The sequence below is a fragment of the Manis javanica genome, chromosome 6, assembly GCF_040802235.1.
Source record: "Manis javanica isolate MJ-LG chromosome 6, MJ_LKY, whole genome shotgun sequence".
Classification (NCBI taxonomy): domain Eukaryota; kingdom Metazoa; phylum Chordata; class Mammalia; order Pholidota; family Manidae; genus Manis; species Manis javanica.
Genome location: NC_133161.1, coordinates 74,431,170 through 74,457,082, shown reverse-complemented (window position 1 = coordinate 74,457,082; position 25,913 = coordinate 74,431,170). Strand labels below are relative to the sequence as shown.

At 35.9% G+C, this 25,913-nt stretch overlaps 1 protein-coding gene across 1 annotated transcript in view; it reads left to right on the top strand.

Moving 5' to 3' along the window:
• Positions 1 to 25,913, top strand: part of ZNF804B (zinc finger protein 804B) — a 541,824-nt gene that overhangs the window by 152,738 nt on the left and 363,173 nt on the right. The window lies entirely within an intron of this gene.

Genomic DNA, 25,913 nt, shown 5'->3' with positions numbered 1-25,913 from the left:
GCAGTTGGGATGGCCAACATCCAAAAGACAAACAACAACAAATGTTGGCCAGGATGTGGAGAAGGGGGAACCCTCCTACACTGCTGGTGGGAATGTAGACTAGTTCAACTGTTGTGGAAAGCAGTATGGAGGTTCCTCAAAAAACTCAAAATAGACATACCATTTGACCCAGAAATTCCACTCCTAGGGATTTACCCTAAAAACACAGGAGCCCAGTTTGAAAAAGACTTATGCATCCCTATGTTTATCACAACACTATTTGCAATAGCCAAGAGATGGAAACAACCTAAGTGTCCATCCATAGATGAATGGATAAAGAAGATGTGGTACCTATACACAATGGAATATTATTCAGCCATAAAAAGAAAACAAATCCTACCATTTCCAACTATATGGATGGAGCTAGAGGGTATTATGCTCAGTGAAATAAGCCAGGCAGAGAAAGACAAGTATCAAATGATTTCACTCCTCTGTGGAGTACAGGAACAAAGCAAAAACTGAAGGAACAAAACAGCAGCAGACTCACAGAACCCAAGAATGGACTAACAGTTACCAAAGGGAAAGGGACTGGGGAGGATGGGTGAGAAGGGAGGGATAAGGAGGAAAAAGGGTCATTATGATTAGCATGTATAATGTAGGGGGTGTACATGGGGAAGACAGTATAACAGAGAAGACAAGTAGTGATTCTATAGCATTTTACTATGCTGATGGACAGTGACTGTAAAGGGGTATGTGGTAGGAACTTGATAATAGGGGGAGTCTAGTAACCATGATGTTGTTCATGTAATTGTACATTAATGATAGCAAAATATAAAAAATGAAATAAAAAATTAAAAAGAATAAAGAATACAATTTGGAATACTCATGTCATCTACTCATGCCCAACTGTAATCAAATCAAGTAGGTTTTCAAAAAAAAAAAAAAGAGGTGGTACATATACACAATAGAATACTATTCAGCCATGAGAAAAAAAACAAATCTTACCATTTGCAACAACATGGATGGAACTAGAGAATATTATCCTCAATGAAATAAGCCAAGTGGAGAAAGACAAGTATGAAATGATTTCACTCATTTGTGGAGTATAACAACAAAGCAAAACTGAAGGAGCCAAAGAGCAGCAAATTCATGGACTCCAAGAAGGGACTAGTGGTTACTGAAGGATAGGGGTGGCGGAGGGTGAGTGGGCAGGAAGAGAGAAGGGTATTGAGGGGTATAATGATCCATACACATGGTTTGGCGGGTCATGTTGTAGACAGTGTTTTACCGAGAAAACAAGTAGTGACTCTGTGGCATCTTACTACACTGATGGACAGTGACTTCAATGGGGTATGGGGGGAATTTGATAATATAGGTTAATGTGGTAACCACAATGTTTTTCATGTGAAACGTTCATAAGTGGGTATATCAATGATACCTTAATAAAAAGTAAATAAATAATACAGAAATAAAAAACAACTAGTATGTTGTGGTCCAAATGATGGAATACAGAATGACAAACATAATTGTATTAAGATGTTTAAAACAATCTCATTGAAAAGGGGTATTAAAGTTTGTTTTGCTTTGCTTTACTTGTTATAACTAATGTAAGTAATTTAGGAAATTAGTGGAGAAAAACAATATAATAAAAGGAATTATACATAAATACTAAACAGTTAATAACGTTGTTTCTCAAAAGACTTTAGGTTAACAATACTCAAGCCACTGTACTTGTATATGGGAATTGAATAAATGTGTAAATGGATGTCAGATAGTGGGAGGCACGTTTCTCCCTGTTGAAGTGGGAAGTTAAAAAGGGGGAAGGCTAGAGTTAACCTTGTTGATAATGCTTTAGACTTGGAGACATCAACATGACTTCATGTTTGGTTAAACACAGTCGCAGATATATAGACATAGGAATATTTATAGATAAGTTTTAGAGTAAACATGGTGTACTGTATATACATAATTTCCAGTGTTGTCCTCTGAACAGACCTAGTAGCAATTCTATCCTGTTAGGAAAGAGTACATCTGGCACCAAGATCTTGGCCTCTAATATCATTCTCCAAAAAAGAAACGAGGGCTCCTTGAAGAAATGCCTGATTCTAGGGTTAGAGCAGGGAATATATAAGAAGAGCCTAGAATATCTTGTAGTGGTAGAGAGTAACTGCTCAATAAACAAAACAATAGACATGTCAAATGTATATAGGAGCCAGCTGAGAAATCTTCCAGTGCCCAAAGCTGAAACAATTTGAGCAACAAAATAAAACTATAGTGGATTATAATCAAAAGTATAAAATGAATATCTGGAGTTTGTACTGATATAAATAAATTATTGAAAAAAAATAGGAGAGAATAGAAAGATCTCCCATGCAGGAGAATCCCAAATAGTAGACAAGGTCTGGTCCAAAAGGTAGAACATAACACCCACTCCTTACTTGTGGGCTGCACATAGCAATTTCAGTCCAAAGAGGAGAGTAATTAAAGGGTAGAGAGTAGAGAGAGCAAGTACAGTGGAGAAACCTGGCAAACACTACCTTAGCCAGGTGATTAAGCTTATCATTAGCGGTGTGTCATGCAGAGAGAATGTACCTTTAGTAAGATGGGCTGAGATGACACTTTACGTCTGTGGTCTTCCTCCCAAAAACCCAGTTAACCAGTCTAACCATGAGAAAAACACTGAGGTCATCCAATGAAATATGGAATTTACGTATGATATTTATCACGATTGATTCATTATTTGTGTCAAGTAGATTATACAAATGTTAGATCTCATAATATGGGAAAGTGGGTGTGAGATATTTATGAGAATTCTTCTATCTCTGCAGCTTTTCCATAAATTCCAGCTATCCTAAAATAAAAAGCTTATTAAAGCTTCACAGAAAATCAAAGGAATATTGAAATAAAAATTTAGGATAGTACTTACATCTAGAAGGGAGGAGAGAGAGGAATGAGGTACATGGGGGTCCTCACAAAGATTGTAATATTTTACTAAGTGGGTGGTAGTTATATTTTTATTTTTATTATTCATGTGTACTTCACATTATCTTTTGTAAGTATATTTTACAGCTTTTTAAAAAGTAACAAATACCTTAAGATAAATAGCACAGAGATGAAAGAAATTTTAAGGGGTAATCAGAGAGACTTTTCTGGAAGTTAATACTTGGTCATTTGGCCAATGAGCTTAATTGGAATGCTGTAGATATAATTGATTTGGATATGAAGATGGAGTATGAAACTGCAATTATGTGTTGTGCCCAGTACTTTTTTAAGAGGAGTTAGGAATGTCATCTTTCAGATGTGAGAAATTTATTTGGCAGATTCTCTTTGGAAAAGTTAACAATAATACTCATAGTGATAATAATAGCTACAGTTTATTTATGCCTATTATGAGCTCAATCACAAGTTGACTCCTTTCCCACTCCTGTGAAAAGTTGTGCATAGAGAATTGATCAAGAGAGAGAGAGAGAGGCAGTGAATACCTATTGCTATTGTTAGTTATTAATGTGAATATTACTCTTATATTCTTCCAGCCACTGTACATGCATTGTACTAGGCTGGATAATGTCTCTTTAAATATATCCATAAACTAATCCTCAGAACCATATATTACCTTATATGGTGTAAGGGACTTTGCAGCTGAAATCAAGTTCAGGATATTCTTCCAACTCTTACCACCCCCAGTGTAAGGCACTAGCCCTGGAGTTAAGCTTCCTCAGTTGGATTTTACTTTATCACCTCCTAGGCAACATTACCTAACATCTTGAGAAGGAATTGTAACTCATTTTTGCCTAGAATCCCTCATCAGCAATATGTGTAGAGTAACAGTACTTAACCTAGAGTTTTGCCCCATGAAGTAAATGAAATAATCCAAGTATTTAGTAACACATTTTCATGTCCACCTAAATACCCTGAAGACCTTTTAAACCATGAATGTCCAAATTTTAATTTATTATCCACATTGTCAAACCTGCCCCACTGCCTATACTGCATCTGGATTGTTGCAGCTTCATCATCTACTTTATATTTTCTGCCTCTGATCTTCCTTTCTAATCTCCAGCTAGAAACCTTGTCATCCATGACTTACCCTTCTGTTGTACACATATGCTGGAAATCTGATTATTCATATATGAAGTTCTTCACTTAGAATCCATATATGAGCAATCACACTTCACTTATATGACCATCTCTTTTCCCCCACTCTACTCTCCCACAACCTAGAAGCCTCTCCTACTGCTATTACCAGTAATTCTAGGATTTCCATCTTTAGGCTTTACCCACCCTTGGAAACTTTAAAGCATTCCAGAAACTGATGCAGTTCAAAGAAAGTCATTGTTTCTTCTAAATGCTAGATGTGCTTTCTCATTGCCATGATGTTGCTGCTTAATAGAGGCTTGGGTGCTTGTTTACTGTGCATTGATGTCATTGTTGGTCCAGGTCCCAGCACAGGCTGCAGGTGCCTGTGGGCTCAAGCTCCCTGATTGTGGCTTACTTGGTTCACATCATAATGCTTAGATGTTGTTTGTTAGAGCTGTACACAGAGGCCAAGGTGGTGGGTCCTAAAAGTGTGCTGTCTTAACCATAGTCTTTTCCAGAATCAACCAAAACCAACTTTTTTTTTATTAAGGTATCATTGATATACCCTCTTATGAAGGTCTCACAAGAAAAACAATGTAGTTATTACATTCACCCTTATTATCGAGTTCCCCCCCATACCCCATTGCAGTCACTGTCCATCAGTGTAGTAAGATGCCACAGAGTCCCAATTTGTCTCTTCTGAGCTATACTGTCTTCCTCATGACATCACACACACCATGTGCACCAATCATGATACCCCACAATCCCAATCTCCATCCTTCCCTATCCACCCTTCCCCACCCCTACCCCTTGGTAACCACTCGTCCCTTCTTGGAGTCTGTGAGTCTGCTGCTATTTTGTTCCTTCAGTTTAGCTTCATTGTTATACTCCACAAATGAAGGAAATCATTTGGTGTTTGTCTTTCTCTGCCTGACTTATTTCACTGAGCATAATACCCACTAGCTCCATCCATGTTGTTGCAAATGGTAGGATGCTTCTTTCTTGTGGCTGAATAGTATTCCATTGTGCATATGAACCACATCTTTATCCATTCATCTACTGGTGGACACTTAGGTTGCTTCCATATCTTGGCTATTGTAAATAGTGCTGTGATAAACATAGATGTGCATATTCCTTTTTTTTAATCTGAGTTGTTTTCTTTGGATAAATTCCTAGGAGTGGAATTCCCGGTCATAGCGTTTCTATTTTTAGTTTTTTAAAGAACCTCCATATTGCTTTCCACAATGGTTGGGTTAATTTACATTCCCACCAGCAGTGTAGGAGGGCTCCCCTTTCTCTGCATCCTCGCCAGCATTTTTTGTTCCTAGTCTTATCGATGTTGGCCATCCTAACTGATGTGAGGTGATATCTCATTGTGGTTTTAATTTGCATTTCCCTTATAAGTAGGGATGTGGAATATCTTTCAATGTACCTGTTGGCCATTTGAATGTCTTCTTTGGAGAAGTGTCTGTTCATATCCTCTGCCCATTTTTTAATAGGGTTATTTGCTTTATGGGTGTTGAGGCATGTGAGTTCTTTTTATATTTTGGATGTTAACCCCTTGTTGGATATGTCATTTACAAATATATTCTCCCATACTGTAGGATGACTTTTTGTTCTACTGATGGTGTCCTTTGCTGTACAGAAGACTTTTAGCTTGATGTAGTCCCATTTGTTCATTTTTGCTTCTGTTTCCCTTGCCTGAGGAGGTGCATTCAGGAAAAAGTTGCCCAAGTCTATATTCAAGAGATATTTGCCTATGTTTTCTTCTAAGAGTCTTATGGTTTCATGACTTATATTCAGGTCTTTGATCCTTTTTGATTTTACTGTTGTGTATGTGGTTAGACAATAATCCAGATTCATTCTTTTGCATGTAACTGTCCAGTTTTGCTGACACCAGTTGTTGAAGGGGCCGTCATTTCCCCATTTTATATCCATGGCTCCTTTATTGTGTATCAGTTGACCATATATGCTTGGGTTTATATCTGGGCTCTCTATTTGTTTCCATTGGTCTGTGGGTCTGTTGTTGTACCAGTACCAAATTGTTTTGATTATTGTGGCTTTGTAGTAGAGCATGAAGTCAGGGAGCATAATCCCCCCTGGTTTATTCTCAGGAGTGTTTTGGATTTTTGGGGTCTTTTGTGGTTCCATATGAATTTTGGAACTATTTGCTCTATTTTGCTGAAGAATGCTGTTGGTATTTGGATGGGGATTGCATTGAATCTGTAGATTGTTTTAGGCAGGATGGCCATTTTGTCAATATTAATTCTTCCTATCCATGAGTATGGGATGTGTTTTCCATTTATTGGTATCTTCTTTAAATTCTCATTAGTGTCTTATAGTTTTCAGAGTATAGGTCTTTCACTTATGGATGGCCTGATGCCAGGGTAGGGACTGCTGTTTTGTGAGCCGTTGCGGGTAGTCCCGGAAGATGATGCAGTAGAGTGCATATCACATTGGGGGGCCTCGGATGTGAGTAGCCAGCCAGGGTGATGGAGCACCTGAAGCTCCTGAAAGTTCCCAACCTGCCTGGCAAAGCAAGCCCAGACAACCTTGTCCACCTATCCCTTCTCCAGAGCAGCAAGCTCCATGCAATTCCTGCCCCTTCAGCTTTCTTCTTGCTGCTAGGAATCCTCTCAGATCGCCCACCTTTCCTTTGTCCCAGAGCAGCCAGATGTGGATCCCTGTCCTCCACAAATGGCTGGAATCTCAGTCTCTCCAAGTATTCTGCCTATCTTAGCTTTCCAACCACACTGATTTCCAGAGCACCATTGAATGTAGGTTTGTGCTCCCGAAGCAGATCTCCAGGGCTGGATGTTCAGCAATCCTAGGCTTCCACCCCATCCTCACTCCGTTTTTCTTCCTCCCGCCGGTGAGCTGGGGTGAGGGAAGGGCTTGGGTCCTGCCGGATCATGGCTTTGGTACATGACTCTGTTTTGTGAGTTCTGCTCTGTTCTTCAGGTGTACGTACTCTGGTGCAGCCTCCTTTCCAGTTACTCTCTTAGGATTAGTTCTATTAACTATATTTTCATATTATATGTGGTTTTGGGAGGATTTCTCTGTCTCACCTATCACACTGCCATCTTGAATCTCCAAACCCAACTCTTAAGTTCCATTCTGAGTCCAAGACAACAACTCAGACACACTTTCCCACCCCCACCCCCAATTTATGGTGGATTCCATTTCAGGGCCCTTTCCTTTATAAACAATCTGGGTTCACAGTGATATAGTTTCTGATACTTGAATATTCTGAGAAGAAGAGGTCAGTGTATTGTTCTTGAAACACCAGAAGTTTTATTCCCAGAAAGTCTGGTTTCCTTACATATGGTATTTTAAGCAATTTTTTTTCATAACTTCCATGCGCTCTGAGATAATAGAAAGGAGCAAGTAAAACAAGTCAGGTAAATTACCTAGTCACCTTATCTAACTTTCCATAATAAGGAAAACCTGCTTCAAGGTTATATGCATATCTATATATGGACAAGACAGCTGCTAGAAATTTCTAAAACTATGCCTCACTTGGCATTGTTTTACATCATCTCTTGATGACATAGCTTTGATTGCTATCTCTCAAAGCTTGCTTTTCCTGTTCCTTTTCAGTGTCATATTCTTCATCCAGGACTATACCACTTTTCATCTGAGACATTGTCTCAGCTCCTAACCAGTCTTCACACCTGCAGACTCTCCCCTTCTCTCTACAACTATGACAGTTTTCTTTTTCAAAACAATGGTGTATTACTTGCTCTTTTGCTTAAAAAACTTTTTAAAAGCTTAAAAAAATTTAAAAATTTCCTCATTACTTATGAGGTCAATTTCATGTAATTAAAAAATTTCAATATAAAGTCCTCTAGAAAATGGCTGCAACCTAACACTCCAGTCTAAACTTCAGTACTAACATCCTCAGTTACCCAAGTCTACTATATATGTAAAATTCACTAGTCCAAAGTCTGTGCAGCTAATAGACATCTATTTTTTAAAGGAGGGGAAAAATGCAAGTCCTTACTTTATTCATTGCTGGCTTGAATATTTTATGTTATTCAATTGACAGGTGGCCATCATATGTAGATTAAAATGCATTCAGGTTGAAACACTGAGTTCTATGTGACAAAAAGTATTATGACTCTTGTGTTTCTCAGTATTCAAATTTCATGAATAGTACATTGAAAAAATGAGCTTGTTTTCTAAGACTCTCTTTAATACTGTAGGTTGAGAGGCCCAGTTTCTTTTGGGATCAGAAGACACAGGTTTTAAAAATAAATTTTAGAGCAACAGGATTAGCCAGAATACTTACTTTGCATGTAAAGTTTTGGGTTCTTTTTTGATTTATGAGATAGAACAACAAGAGACAGGCAGGGAGTAAACAGAGATGCATCCTAAATTGATTTACTATATTACAGAAAGTAGTTTAGGAAATCACCTGAGGTACCTTCCCTGTGGAATTGTTTATTCACCCAAGTAACAATATATAGATTTTTGAAGAACTGGTTGTGATATTCTTCAGTGAGAAGGGAATTAATCCAAAGCAATTCAGTCAAAATTAGCTAAAATAAAGAAAATATATTCTCAGAGTAAAAGTGACACTAATTAGTTAAGCTTTTTATCTCATGAAAAGTTCATGTCTCATTATAAACTCTAAATATCTCAGACAGGAAACTATTTTCCTATAAAATATAAATATTATTTAAATACTAGTGCTTTGAGTAAGAAAAATTGATAGAGTCATTTATGCTAAGATTAATGAATGTGTAGTAAAATTTAAAAGTAGTGTGTTGTTCCATGTTGAGGTTTAGCTGGGAGAATAAATGACAAAATATAGATCTTAATGTTTTCATTGCCCATTGGAATAAGACCAGAAGTTGTTATTACTCTAAAGTGAAAAATTCATATACAACAAAACTCTATTTTAACTACAAGCTTTTAATTGTCCCCCCTCCACTAGAATTTTTAGGTGAGGATCAAATAAGTAGAAAATTTTGTAACTACAAATAATAGTTTATCCATCTCGGATGCCTTGCTCATCTTATGATGTTAGTATTCATAGGCAGATAATGGCCTAATGCTTAACAGCAGTAAGAAGGAAAACCAGAAGCAAAGAAGCTGACTGGATAAGTCACATGCTAGATAATTAATGATAGACAGAATGCCAAGTAAAAATACAATAAAAACGTGGAGCATATATAGTTTTGATATGTGTCTAATTTGAGGACTATGGCTAGAAAAACCAGTAGAGTTATGAAAAGCAATGTGGTATTTGGTCAGTTCAAATAATATAACTGGAAAATAGAACCAGTAGTGTGGGCACTGTATTTTCTTATTCGATCAGGCCTTTTGCATGTTTTGTGCCCTGCCTCTCACATTATCTGATCATTTTATCTAATCCTGCTCATGCATATTTTTTTCCCTTTCCAATTCCTAAACCTTTCTTTTAATTAAGGTATCATTGATATATAATCTTATGAAGGTTTCACATAGGCAACATTGTGGTTACTACATTCACTCATATTATCAATTCCCCTGACACACCCCATTGCAGTCACTGTCCATCAGCATATTAAGATGCTGTAGAGTCACTACTTGTCTTTTCTGTGCTCTACTGCCTCCCCCATGACACCCCACCCATATTTTGCGTGTTACTCATAATGCTTCTTAATCCTCTTCTCCCTTCCCACCCACCCACCCTCCCTACCCATTTCTCTTTGGTAACTGCTAGTCCCTTTTTGGTGTCTGTGAGTCTGCTGCTGTTTTGTTCCTTCAATGTGCTTTGTTCTTATACTCCACAAGTGAGTGAAATAATTTGGTACTTGTCTTTCTCCACCTGGCTTAGTTCACAGAGCATAATACCCTCTAGCTCCATCCATGTTGTTGCAAATGGGAGGATTTGTTTTTTCTTATGGCTGAATAATATTCCATCTTGTATATGTACCACATCTTCTTTACTCATTCATCTACTGATGAACACTTAGGTTGCTTCCATATCTTGGCTCTGAGATCTTGCTTTCTTTGGGTAAATGCCTAAGAGTGGAATCCCTGGGTCAAATGGTGTTTCTATTTTTAGTTTTTTTGAGGAACCTCCATATTGCTTTCCACAGTGGTTCAACTAATTTACATTCCCACCAGCAGTGTAGGAGGGTTCCCCTTTCTCCACATCCTTGCCAGCATTTGTTGTTCCTTAATCTTGCTCATATATTACTAAATACTGCCTCTCATCGCCCATTCCCTGGTCAAACCTTTTTTAAATTTTCTAAGTACAGTTGTTAGCTCACTAGTATCTTAATATATATTGTAAATGTGAGTTCATCTTTATTCCTAGTGCTTTTGCATGGTCTAGACATATTAGACTTTAAAGAAATGTGTATTTTTTGAATCAGTGTATGCAAGAATAAGTTAATATTCTTAGATATGTATATATATATAAGTAGAGAAAATCTGTGCTCTTAGTGGCACTCTAAGATGGACATGGACATGGAGAAACTTATCATAGGAAAAGTTTCACCCTGAGCAGGCTGGATACTCTCAGGCTGGATACTCTCTGGTAGCAGTGGAAAGCCAGGAGAGTGCCAGATGATGACCACAATCACTGGCAACACAAACCGGCAGACAGAAACTACCAAGAATGAGCCTTACTGTCTCCCAGCCCGGGGGTTTTTTGATGCAGGTGTCTGGACAAGAATGGTGCCATAGATGGGGATCTATAAGCACCTGGTTTATCCACTATAGTCAATGGATTTTGTCCCAGTTTTAAATAAAAAAAATGTCCTTCAGGAAGATATGTTAAATCATATCAGTCACTTACAGTAAGGAAATAAATGCCTTTGTGACAGCCAAGGTCGAGGGTGAAGTAGTAAGAAGGTAGTGGGGAGAAGGCATAACTGAAAAGAAAATTATGCAAAACAGAGAGACTTGCTTGCTGGGAGCTGGAGAGTATCCTGTCATTAAGCAGATGTAAATGAATAGTTAATCTGCAGAAAAATATAGTACACCAATAATGAATTATAACCTGTATGTATTTCATACATATGTAATCTAAATTCTAAAACAGGAGGGATTAAAAATTATTATATTGCATCATATAAGGATTTAGTGTAAGAAAAATTTATATGGGACAAAATTACATGTGATGAGAACATAGAAAAAAATCAACATTCAAGGCTCTCACTACTTCAATGTGTGAATTCTTCTGTGCTGTTTGTCCCGTAATAGTCTGTTCACATAGAAGCAGATTATCCTTTAGGAATGAATGTCAAATCATATCCCTTGTCAGTGGCTTCCCATTTTGCTGAGAGTAAAAGTGCACATTCCAATAATGTTTTGCCTGAATAATTCAGTCTGGCCCTTATTGTCCTTCTAATGTAATTTCCTTTTACTTTCCTTCATTCTGCTTCTGCCACTGGGGACTTCTCAAAGTTCCTGGAACTCAGCAGACCTATTCTGCCTCTTTGCTGTGTCTTTTGTCTGAAATCCACTTCTCTCATATATTCTCATAGTCCACATTCTCATCTCCTTCTTGTCTGCACTTCAGTGAGGCCATCTCTGAACAAGTAATGGAAATAGAAAACTCCTTCTTTGATTCATTCATTTCCCATAGCATTTAGCACCCTCTGACGTACTCTATCCCTTACTGTCTGTCCTCCCAAGAATATGATAAATTCTAAGCTCTGTTTTGTTCAGTGCTGCATGCCTATATCTAGAACATGTCTGGCACACAGTAGAAACTATATAAATATTTGGTGAATAAATGGAATAAATGAAAGAATAAGCATGGCACTCTAGATTTCTATACTTTTTATGCTTCTTTTGAAAACATAAGGATCATCTGCATGCTATAAATATTTATGTCTACCCAGTCACCATGAATGTATAAACTTACAACACATAGGATAATATTTTTAAAAGCTTGAATATAAAGGCCTTTTACTGACATTAAAACTGATCTGTTTAGTAATAACTGAAAAGCATGTGAAAAATGATCCATGGTATCTTTGAAACTTACACAATAACAAATATTCCAGACACTCACTTTCTTTGCCTGTAGTTTCATGTACATTTTTATTTAGATTCTTTTATGTGATTCTTGGATTAAAAATCATTACACATGCTGAACCATTCAGATGCCTGAAAGATACACTTAGTTAAAAATAAAGATATGGATATATGGATATTGCATTTCTAATGCTTTAGAAATTTTACTGACTTTAAAAGAGGGTCTAGAACAAAAATACATTCAAAACTTTACAGAAGCAAGAATAGTTAAGAAATAGTTTGAAGGACTATTACAAATGGGGAATATTTTCCCATTTTCATTTATTAAATTCTTATAATACATTTTAACTAAATTTGGCAATTCCAAGAACATGTATTAAGCACCCAGTGTGTACCAGGCATTGTGCTTAATGTTGAGAACAAAGACAAAAATCCCCTTGCTCTTTAAGGTGTGCAATATATATTCTATTTATCAAGGTTTAAACAAACATATGAACTAATAATTATAATGCAAAGTAACAATTCCTATAATAGAGCTATATAAAAAATAATTTATGCAATGTCTTTTGTACTTCATATGGTCAGCAAATGTGTCTTTCCTGCTTATTAAGTTAGTTATTAAAGTGAAAAAGAGATTAGTTGCATTATCGGATTGACCCATGGAGAAAAAGTTTTATGAAGTTGTCCTATTTTTTGTTTATGTTCAATGCAAACAAAGGTAAAATATATGTTTACAATAGCCATTTTGTAAGATTGCTCAAAAAAGTAATTTTAATGACAAATAGTTCTAGAGGTAGGTGACCTCCTATTTTTAATATACATTTACATACTCTGTTTTTCAGTTGCTTTTTCTCAAGTTGTTATAGCCTTTCCATCTTTTTCCCAGACTGATCTCTTGGGACTCAAAAGGTATAATCATATTGAATCAATGATTTTTTTCTTCAAAAAAAAAAGTAGAAATTTTATGAGTTCTCTTTTAATTCTTTAGAATTAGAGCTCAACATTTTTATACTATTTCAGTATCTTTTCTAAGTTAGTATTTCAATCTAAAATATAAGAACTAATCATTTATGACCAAGTATATTAATCTCATTTACTAGGCTGAAATTTCTAGAATTTTTAAATAATCAGTTTCTATAGAATTCACCAGATCTTTGAATTATTTTTTGTTCCTCATTCCATAAAATTTGTAATATTACCAGCAGAAATCACGCCTGCAAATAAGAGCAAAAACAACTTTAGTATTTACATTCCTCTTTCCTATATTTTTACTTTCTAAATTTAATTATATAAATGCAAGAAAAGAGTAAATGGCAAATTATTTGGGAAAACAGAGGCTACTGATTCTGGATACATATAACTCACACAGTAGGAGCAGAAGTGAGTGGGCATTAGTCAATAAAAACACAGTTTTGTCACTCTTCAGTAAATTGCATTACAGGGTTGTGGATGTTGAATAAAAGTTATTGTAGAGAGTCCATTAAGGGAAGAGTAATTAATTTTTTCAAGAGCTTAAATAAAAATTTGCATTTATTAGAGAAAAATAATTTTCTACTTCTTTGCTACTTTAAATACCATCAGTTCTAAAACTAAATTTATTTAAATGTTCTGTTGAATGAAAATATATTTTAATGCATCAGAGTATAGTTACATTCTTTTTCATTATGGTTTTATATTTATTTATTTCTGTGTTCCAGTCAGTCAAAACAAGAAATAAAAGCAGTAAACTCCAAAATGACATTTGCCTTTTTTCACCACAAATAAAGCAATGTGAATCTTCTCTTCCAAATGTGGAATACCAATTTGTGATTTTTAAAAAGTCATTTACGTTTTGTATATTAATATACTACTGCTACTACTATAAAAAGAATAAAGGCAAAGCTATAGGATTACTATGTATCAGGAATTCATTTAATCCTTTACATAACTTCTATGAGTGAGGTATTATTACTCATATTCATTTTATAGATGATGAAGTTGAGGCACAAAGAGATTAATTAGCCAAGGCCTTTAACCTTGTATTTAAAACTAGGTAGCCTGGCTCTAGTCCATGCTCTAAACCAGTACTTGGTACTTTTTTACAAAACATGAAACCAAATCCGGGGTCCTTGTATTTTAGCTCTCAGTTATCCCCTGCCAAAACCATGTATTAGCTAAAGAGATAAATTTTAATCACCTATTAAGTAAGTCCATGTTAACAGATAATTTATTCAGTCAAAAAAATTTAGTCTGTTCAAAGACCTGGTTTCACTTCGGTTTTTTTAAACTGTATTGGCCATTTGACTAAATTGATTGGGACTACATGCAAAAGCAACCTCATTGTGAATTAGAAGCTTGGGAACAAGCAATCTTGGTGATATTCCTTAGTCAATCAACAACATTTACAGAATGCCTTCTGAGAGGTTGGGAAGGTAAAAAAAGATGCACGACATTCGGTCCTGGATGCTAAAGTAATTGCCGTCTAGTGGGAAACTTACAGTCTTGATCTCCAATACTTTGAAATGGGTGCTTGCTTGGAGATACTATTCTGAGATCTTTATGATACATGAGGCATATTTTTAAAGATCTTTTCTGTAGTCTAAATATAATGGATATATGCTTTATACTCTGGTCAGTTTTATAGTTTTTGGCCCTGTTATTCTTATGAATTATACTGATTTCAGGAAAACTAATTAATGCCTGCATGTTATAATACGAAAAAAAAAATCACAGCTTTTCTTTTCACAGATGGCTAAAAACAGTAGTACTAAACTTTGGCCAATACATCTTTAATTATCTGAATAAATGTTTGAAATGTGAGTCGCCCAACTAAAAAGACACTTTTACCTTTGTTCATATATTCATCCATCATTTTTAAAGCATGAGTTGTTAGAACTCAAGAGAATCTTCAAGACTGCTTTTTTAAATGTAGAATAACGTTTTCTTTTAGTGCTGATTTATACTTCGTCAATTCTCCCCTTCCCTAGTTGACTTTGTAGAAGACTTTGTAGAAGGGGAGTATTCCCCCCACAATAAATATCATGTGATTATTTATAAAAGTGTATTCACCACTTATTTGTGGTAGCATGACATGATGAGAATAATTCCAGCTTGGACTAGGGAATTATCCCATTCTCCATCTGCCGTTCTCTTATAATTCTGTTTCTCCATCAACACTTCAGTGTATTTATCTAGAAAATGATAGGATTGGGCCAGAAAAAGTGTGAACTTTTATCACTGTTTGAAGTATTTATTGAGATTTATACCACTGCAAATATGGGAAATTCAAAGATTTATGTGGCAAGTATCCTGACCTCAAAAAAGATTACCGTTCAGTGAAAGTAGATGAGAAGAAATAATCAAAATTTATTTTTAAGAAGTTACTAGTTGAAACAAATGAAGGCCAAGTCTGTGGCAAATATTGGTTACAAAATAAAGCCAAATATTCTGAGAATAGTTAAGGGAAAGATGTGGAGAAAGTGAAGGTTCCTATGGCCAGAATTTTCACCTGGCCCTGGTAGGTTTGCTCACTGCACATGTGTGGGCAATACATTGTTAATGATTCTGTATAAAAAGCCCTGCCCTGTGCTCTGGGCAACATGGTGGTATGGCCGCCCAGCGGCTGGACAGCTGAAGGAGAGCGGAAACTGGAGTGATGACAGTGCCAAGGACAGAGACTGAGAGGGCTGTGGGGGCAGAGAGGCCCAGAGGCAGCGACCAGCTCGCTGCTGCGTGCAGACTCACTCTGAGTGAACGGGATTCTAGTGATTGACCTGCCACCATGGGAATAAAGTTGAGTATAACCTTTTCACCTCAAGAATGTTCCACTGTCATTTTTCAGTCTCATTGAATCCACAGTGAACTTCCTCGGGGCTGAAACCCACTGGCAAGACAGAATCCAAAACAAAGTTGTTCCCTCCCTGAATTTTCTTCATTTCGTAGTTTTGCTCTTAGTTAAGAAGATGACCATAATTTAAAACATGTTCATCTTATGAAAAGTATCTTTCCTTCTCTACATGTGATTAACAAGTATGAAGAATACTGTTTCTTTGACTCTTGTGGGTTATTATAGCCAGATTGCTAATTATTTTAACAACCTAATGGAAAGGATAGTGGTGAAAGATCTGAGTTACTGGATGTATTTCATTTTACTTCAGTAAACTCTGAAAAAGCAGAAAATGTCAAGGCAGGTCTGTAAGTAGATTTTGTTGGTCTTATATTTCTCCCTTTCCTGAAATTACAGAACAGACTTCATTTATTTCCTTCTAAACATTCCAACAACACAGATTTGTTAGTAAATCAAGTCATTCACCAATTCTCTTGTTCAACTTTTTCTAATTCAGATTTTCTGTTGCACAGGCTTGAGGTTCGCTTGATTGCCTTGTTACTGCCCTTATTCCCTAGCAATCAATTTAGTTTGATTGATATTTGTTATGCATCCTAACAAGTTCCCTTCACTTGAATTTCATTTACAGAGTTATTTTCCCTACTTCCTACCAATCAGTTTGACTTGATTGCTATTTACTTCCTGACCTGTTGATACTACAAGATTGCCTAAGTGTGCTAATTACCTTCATGTTCACATGCAAATTTGTTTTTCCTCTCAAATTTCACGTTTCTATTATTAAAAGACTTAATGTAATTAATTGCCTCTTTAAGTTTTTATATACTTGCTGTCAATGTAGACAATAATTTGAATTTATATTTGCTCATTTCTAACTTGGAAGGTAAAAAATTTATTATCATGAGATACATTATAACTTACAAAAAAAGATCCCCAGTAGATTAAAAAATATAACCACAGGAAAGACTTGAGTTGGTAGATACAGACAGACTGTAGAGACAGCTACAGCTTTAGGCTATCTTAGAACACAGCAGGATTAACCTGCATATCCGGTTTATCTCTCACCGTGTGAATTAAAAAAAATAATAAGCTAGGTCGCTAAAAATGTTCTCTGTTTCTGAAAGTAATTTCAGACAGCACTGATAAACTAAATAAACCCTTCAGTAGCTTAGAGAGTTTGAAGCAAGGGTCCCTCAATTTAAATTGCTTCAAGGTGAAGTAGAAGCTTCCTTGGAATACTATATTTCTAATAGTTCTCTGAAATTTGATGGGATGTGTGTCTATTAGATTAAATAAATGCTTTGCTTAATTCCATAAACTGTCATACATTAGTAAATATTATAACACTGAAATATTAACCCTATCATATTTTAGGAGTATGGAAAACTAATTCTCTGAAGGGGTTTGTTCAGTGGCTGGTAAATTGTAGATGCTCATTCAGTGTGGATAAGCTAGCTTTGGATCTGTTTTACAATTTGAGACTCAAACTGGAGTCTTTACACCTCTCCATATTTAGGTGAGAGTATGCTTCATCTGTCCTCTACCTTAGGCAGCCTTGTATAATGCTCCTTTTTGCTCAGTGTTTATGCTGACTAGATCCCATGAATCAAAAGGAACAGTGTTCTGCAAAAAGAATCTCTTTACATTTGGTAATCCTATCAGCTGTGAAAACAATATTCTCTCAGTGATCCTTTTTGCATGCCTGACTTTTCCAAGTGCCATAAGTATTAGAAAATTGCAAATATACAAGAGTAATAGATACTTGTATTACTGATACAGCTTTGGAATAGAAGCAACATTTTAACTGATATTTATATGATAAAGCAAGAGAGTACTCAACATGAAGCTCATATAATCATGGAAAATTTAAAGGTTTTATTTGTGGTCTTATTCCTGGTCTTGGAGAAATTTATGGAGGCTTTGTCAGAAAAACAATGCTAGGATCTCAGTTTTTCTGAAGCAGAGGTTAAGATGGGCACAGAGCCTAAAACAGAGGAATTAACAGAAGTGTAAAAGGACACTTGCCTTGAAGATACAGGGGAATGATGGACCTAAACTGAATGGGGACAACAGTTCTTCAAAGAGTCGTAGTTGTCTGTATGTTTTATTAGAGTAGCAGCCCCCACAGGGATCTGAGGTTAAAACACCACATGTAAGAAGTGTTTGCTTAAGAGCTAAAACCCATTGATATATATATCCAAACCTTGCAGAAAGGTTCAAAATCATAGCCTAGGTAGAATTTTATCTTGACAGACAATAATAAGATGACTTTGAATTTCTTATGAAATGATAAGGCTTTTCAGTATCTGAATATTTCTTAATTTATTTACCTCTTTGAAAAAGGCCTTCTGCTTATATTCTACCATTCAAATTATATTTCTTCTTTAAGGCCCAACACAAATACACAACCCATTTATAAATATACACATATATTTATTTATCACTTATATATTATTGATATGTCATGTATGTATGTGTGTATATATGTATACATACATATATATACATATAATTACATATCTGATTTTTTTTCACTTAATACATTATAAAGCTACATCATTCCATAGTATATGTCTTTTCTGGTCCACTGATTAACAATTAATCCTTTACTGTTTTAAGACAAACTTTTATTTTTGCTGTATTTTTAATTGAAGTATAAAGTACATGCAAAAGGAAAACAAAGATCTTAATTCATTCAATTTGATGAGTTTTGATAATTATGCACACTCATGTGTAACCACACCATCTCCTAGAAGGGTATAGAAAGTGCCATTTAGTAGACAATACCTTATCCTTTTTCTGAATTCCATTGCTATATATTAGTTTTCCTGGTTATTCTATATGTATATGGTTATTATATATTACATATTATATTATAATATATATATTATATATCTTTCCTTACATATGTATATCACACACACACATGCATATATCTATTTTGTGTACCTGTATGTCTTTTAAGCAGCATAATAATTCTTGAGGTTCATCTTTGCTGTCATGTTTCATAATGTTTCAGAGTTTGCTCTTTTGCTTACCAAGTAGTATTATACTGTATGAATATACAGAAATTTACCCATTTTTTCTGTCACACATTTGGGTTATTTTCAATTAGGAAACTGTTGATGCATGTTAACTTTATAAGAAACCACAAAACAGTTCTCCAAATTGGTTGTAATATTTTGCACTTCCACGAGAAATGTGTGAGAGTTCCAGTTGTTCTCCTACCTTTGCTAACATTTACTGTTGCTAGTCTTTTTTATTTTAGCCATATTACTGGTTGTGACACAGCATTATATTATAGTAGTTTAAATGTGCATTTCCCAGATGACAGATTATGTTTAACACTTTAATATGTGCTTCCTAGTCATTACTATATCTTTTGTGAAGTGTCTATTCAAATCTTTCACCTTTTTAATAAGGTTGCTTATTTTTCTATTGTCAATTTTTAAGAATTTTTATTACATTCTGTATATATAATCCTTTGTCAGATATATTTAGTGAGTATACTTTTCCCAATCTGTGGCATGCCCCTTCATTTTCTAAAGTTCTCAAGTTTCTTGATGTTACTTTCTGGTGAGCACAAATTTTTAATTTTGGCTGAATACAATATATAATTGTTTTTCCTTTTATGGTTAGTGCTTTGTGAATCCTGTTAAAGTTAGATGGTTAGATAGTAAAGAAGCTTCCCTTGAACACTTGGTAACCATGAATCCAAAGCCTGCAATGGTCATAAGTATGTATCTATTGATAATCAACCTAAATGTAAATGGCCTGAATGCATGAATCAAAAGACAGAATTATAGAATGGATTAAAAAACAAGACCCATCTATATGCTGCCTACATGAGACTCACTTCAAACCCAAAGGCATGCACAGACTAAAAGTGAAGGGATGGAAAAAGATATTTCATGCAAACAATAGGGAGAAAAAAGCAGGTGTTGCAGTACTTGTATTAGACAAAATAGACTTCAAAACAAAGAATGTGACAAGAAACAAAGAAGGACATTGCATAGTGATAAAGGGGTCAATCCAACAAGAGGATATAACCATTATAAATATATATGCACCTAACACAGGAGCACCTACATATGTGAAACAAATACTAACAGATTGAAGGAGGAAATAGAATGCAATGCATTCATTTTAGAAGACTTCAACACTCTACTCACTCCAAAGGACAGATCAGCCAGATAGAAAATAAGTAAAGACAGAGAGGCACTGAAAAACACATTAGAACAGATAGACCTAACAGATATCTACAGAACACTGCATGCAAAATCAGTAAGATACACATTCTTCTCAAGTGCACATGGAACATTTTTCAGACTAGACCACATACTAGGCCACAAAAAGAACCTCAGCAAATTGGAAAAGATTGAAATTGTGTCAACCAACTTGTCAGATAACAAAGGTACAAAACTAGAAATAAATTGTACAAAGAAAAAAAGCTCACAAACATGTGGAGGCTTAACAACATGCTCCTAAAGAATCAATGGATTAATGACCAAATTAAAATAGAGATCAAGCAATATATGGAGACAAATGAAAACAACAGGACAATGCCCCAACTTCTGTGGGATACAGCAAATGCAGTTCTAAGAGGCAACTATATAGCAATCCAGGTCTATTTAAAGAAGGAAGAACAATCCCAAATGAATAGTCTAAAATTCACAATTATTGAAACTGGAAAAAGTAGAGCAAATGAGACCCAAAGTCATCAGAAGGACCATCAAGAAAAAGACCAGGGAAGAAAATAAAATTGAGAAGAATAAAACAATAGAAAAAATCAGGCTGTGTTTATAATAAAGAGCTGGTTCTTTGAGTAAACAAACAAAATAGATAAACCCCTAGCCAGACTTATTAAGAGAAAAAGAGAATCTACACACATAAACAGAATCAGAAATGAGAAAGTAAAAATGACTAGGGACACCACAGAAATACAAAGAATTATTAGAGAATATTATGAAAAATTATATGCTAACAAACTGGATAACCTAGAAGAAATGGACAACTTTCTAGAAAAATACAACCATCCAATACTGACCAAGAAAGAAATAGAAAATCTGAACAGACCAATTATCAGCAATGAAATTGAATTGATAATCAAAAAACTACCCGAGAGCAAAATCCCAGACCAGATGGATGCACTGCTGAATTTTATCAGACATTTAGCAAAGATATAATACCCATTATTCTTAAAGTTTTTGAAAAAATATGAGGAGGGAATACTCTAAACTCATTCTGTGAAGCCAGCATCACTCTAATATCAAACCAAGCAAAGACACCACGAAAAAAGAAATCTACCAACCAATAATACTGATGAACAATAGATGCAAAAATACTCAACAATATTCAGAAACTGAATTAAAAAATACATCAAGAGGATTATCCATAATAAAGTGGGATTCATTCTAGGGATGCAAGGATGGTACAACATTCGAAAATCCATCATCATCATCCACTTTATCAATAAAAAGGAGAAAAATCATATAATCATCTCCATAGATGCTGAAAAAGCATTCAACAAATTCAAACCCCCATTCATGATAAAAACTCTCAATAAAATGGGTATAGTGGTTAAATACATCAACATAATAAATGCCATACATGACAAACCCACAGCCAACATCATACTTAACAGTAAAAAGCTCTGAAAGCTTTTCCTCTAAGATCAGGAACAAGACAAAGAAGTCCACTCTCCCCACTTTTAATCAACATACCACTGGAGGTCCTAACCATGGCTATCAGACAACAGAAAGAAATAAAGGGCATCCAGATTGGTAAGGAAGAAGTCAAACTGTCACTGTTTGCAGATAACATGATATTATACATAAATAACCCTAAAGAATCCACTCCCAAACTACTAGAACTAATATCTGAATTCAGTAAAGTTGCAGGATATAAAATTAATACCCAGAAAGCTGTTGCATTCCTATACACTAACGACAAACTAGCAGAAAGAGAAAAAACAATTCCATTCACAATTGCATCAAAAAGAATAAAATACCTAGGAATAAACCTAACCAAGGAAGTGAAATACCTATACCCTGGAAACTACAAGTCACTCTTGAGAGAAATCAGAAAGGACACTAATAAATTGAAACACATTCTGTGCACATGGATAGCAAGAATTAATATTGACAAAGTTGCCATCCTGCCTAAAGCAAGCTATAGATTCAGTGCAATCCCTAACAAAATACTGGCAGTATTCTTCATTGAAATGGAACAAATAGTTCTAATACTTATATGGAACCACAAAATACCTGAGAAAGAAGAATAAAGCTGGGGGGATTATGCATCCCAACTTCAAGCTCTACTACAAAGCCATAGTAATGAAGACAATTTCTTACCGGCACAAAAACAGACCCATAGACCAATGGAACAGACTAGAGAGCCCAGATACTAATCCAAGCATATATGGTCAATTAATATATGATAAAGGTGCCATGGATATACAATGGGAAAATCACAGCCTCCTCAACAACTGGTGTTGGCAAAACTGGACAGCTACATGTGAGAGAATGAAATTGGATTACTGTCTAACTGCACACACAAGAGTAAACTTGAAATTGATCAAAGACCTGAGTGTAAGTCATGAATTTAAGTCATTAAACTCTTAGAAGAAAACATAGGCAAAACTCTTTAAACTCTTAGAAGAAAACATATGCAAAACTCTCTTGAATATAAACATGATCAACTTTTTCATGAGCATATCTCCCTCATCAAGGGAAACAAAAGCAAAAATGAACAATTGGGACTACATCATGCTAAAAAGCTTCTGTACAGCAAAGGACACCATCAGTAGACCAAAAGGCATCTTATAGTATGGGAAAATATATTTCTAAGTGACATATCCAATAAGGGGTTGACATCCAAAATGTATAAAGAACTCACGCACCTTAACAAACAAAAAGCAAATAATCTGATGAAAACATAGGCAGGGAATCTGAACAGACACTTCTCTAAAGAAGAAATTCAGATGACCAACAGGCACATGAAAAGATGCTCCACATTGCTAATCATCAGAGAAATTAAAACCACAGTGTGCTATCACCTCACACCAGTTAGGATGGCCAACATCCAAAAGAGAAACAATAGCAAATGCTGGCGAGGCTGTGGAGAAAGGGGGAATCCTCCTATACTGTTGGTGGTAATGTAAATTAGTTCAACCATTGTGGAAAGCAATATGGAGGTTCCTGAAAAAACTAAAAATAGAAACACCATTTGACCTGGGACTTCCACTCCTAGGAATTTACCCTAAGAATGCAGGATCCCAGATTCAATAAGACAGATGCACCCCTATGTTTATCTCAGCACTGTTTATAATAGCCAAGAAATGGAAGCAACCTAAGTGTACATCAGTAGATGAATGGATAAAGAAGATGTGGTACATATACACAATGGAATGTTATTCAGCCATAAGAAGAAAACAAACCCTACTATTTGCAACAACATGGATGGAGCTAGAGGGTATTATGCTCAGTGAAATAAGCCAAGCAGAGAAAGGCAAGTAGTCAGTAATTTCACTCATCTGTGCAGTATAAGAACAAAGCAAAATTGAAGGAATGAATCAGCAGCAGAGTCACAGAACCCAAGAATGGAGTTACAGTTACCAAAGGGAAAGGGACTGGGGAGGGATAAGGGGATTAAGGAGCATTATGATTAGCATACATAATGTAGTGGGGGACAAGGGAAAAGCAGTATAGCACAGAGAACACAAGTAGTGACTCTCTAACATCTTACTATGCTGATGGACAGTGACTGTAATGGGGTATGAGGTGGGGCCTTGATAATGGGGGGAATGTAGCAACCACAGTGTTGTTCCTGTGATTGTATATTAATGATACCAGAATAAAAAAATGAATCACAAGTTCTAATAAGAGTTGTAGGTGGAACCAAAGGAGAAAACTACAAAAAATGGTCAATAGCTATTAGGTGGCTTCTCTTAGAAGCTATCAGAAGCAACCTTTTGAATTTAGATTGGTATTGATGTTTACAAAACATTAGATGGGGTTGCTAGCAATATCAACAGCAGAGAGTTTTGTAGCCATTGAAGACAGAGATCCTGTCTACACAGAAGTATGTTCACAGGCAAAACAGTGGTAGTTGTTGGAATTATCTCAGTTATTTTACTGTATATATTTTCATTTACTTAACTTTAATGTTGTTGTATTGTTGGCAGCTGTGTCTGGTGAGGTCTTTCCCTACATACTAGGTGAAACCTCTACCAGGGCAGGGGAGGGTTCTTTACTGAGTGAGAAAGAATTCTCTAGCAGGTTGGACAGGTGTAGGTAAGGAAGGAATTCATTAAAGAGTGTGTAGCTGCAAATGGCAGCTGCTTTACAGGCAGTAGAGAACAAGGAAGAACAGAGGGAGAAATGGGAAGCTCACTGAACTCCTGCTTGGCATGGAGCAGATCCCATGCCAACTCTGGAAGCCAGGGTCACTTGGTGTCCAGTGTCCAATTGAGTCTGCACAATGAGGGAAATAAGGCCCTACCACCCCAGAATTTGGGAGAGCTACAGAGCACTGGATAGAGTGAGATTATATTCTGAAAACTTCCACTTGCCTGCTGTTTTGAAGTCAAACAGGGAGAAAGAAAAGGATTGTATTAAGACCAGAAAGATGAATGAAAGAGCAAAGTGACAAAGACATTTACCACCAGAGGTGGAGGTTGGTGAGTTGTCTTTATCTTGGAGAAGAGTTCAGAGACAAGGGCAATTAGTGTCTATAATAGGAAAGTTTATTTGATGTAAGTCAGTACACACTCAGATGGGAGTACAGGTGTCCTCAAAGAGAAGATGCCCTCATATGCTTAGGATTCTTTTAATGCTTTCAAGAACAGGCAAAGGACAGGGGCTGGGTGGTATAGTTTGACATATAGCCTCATGATAACTTTCTTGGTGAGAGACATGTCACTATCCACCGTCAGTCCTCTAGATGATTCTGAATGGTAAACTTAACACAAGGAGTTTATTGTGGTCACCCTCAAGCACTGGGAACATATCAGGACTGCTTGCCCTGCCTTAAGATGTGTTGTTGGCTGATTGCCAACGAATATGTTACGACTGTTACTTCCTATCTCTCTGGTTTTTAAAATGGAATCTTAGCCTTAAGATGGGATCCCTCCTGTTCTTACTATACTGTTTATATCTTGGCATTTTTCATCATAGACAGGAAAAATTAATCACAATGCTTGTCCCATGTCCATGTCCTACCTCATTATGATTCCTTGAGAGATGAATTCAGGATGTAAAAGAGTTAATGAAATCCTTGAAATAGTTAAAAATACTATACCTCTGTGTCTGAAGACAATGTATATTTCAAAAAATTTATTACTTGAATTCATTACTCCTGCCAGTTTCTGGAAATGGCACAAAGAGCAGTATCATTTCTATTCTTAAGGAGATTGGAATCTGATACATTTTTAAGCATCATCTGAACACTTTAACAGTGTATTGTCATTCTGTCTATATGACACAAATGGATTTACTGATGAAGTCACTTAGCTAACTGTCAAAATGGTAATTATTTTCTAGCAAAAATAGTAAAAGATAACCTGCTTTCCAAGAAATGTAACTTTACTTTGTGAATGCCTGAGGAATGCCAAGAGGCTATGACATTCAAGTCCTGCTAAAGTGGCAGGCTGTAAATAGGGCTGACTGAGCCAAGTTGCCATGGGAAACTTGCAGACTTTTCCAAAAAAGGGGAAGTAAACCAAAAGCACTCGTTGTAACTGAGGTCTGGATTCTGGGAAAAAGACTTACCAATCCCCACTGAATGTGGCTAAGGGGGTCCTTGGTACTTGAGAAGGTTTTCGGGCAGATGTTCTGCCTGTTTATCTCTCTACAACTTCCTTTACACCAGTTCCTCTTTAATTTCAGGACTTCAGATAATTAAAGATGACAAATTCACAGACATTTGAGAATGGAAATGAAGCTCCTGTCTTACAAAGTTTGTCTCCCATTTGATTCCAATCAAGAGAAACCTAAAATAGTTTACAGAGATGCCTGGGATTTTTTAGTTTCTGGGAGGGCCCAGGTTTGGCATG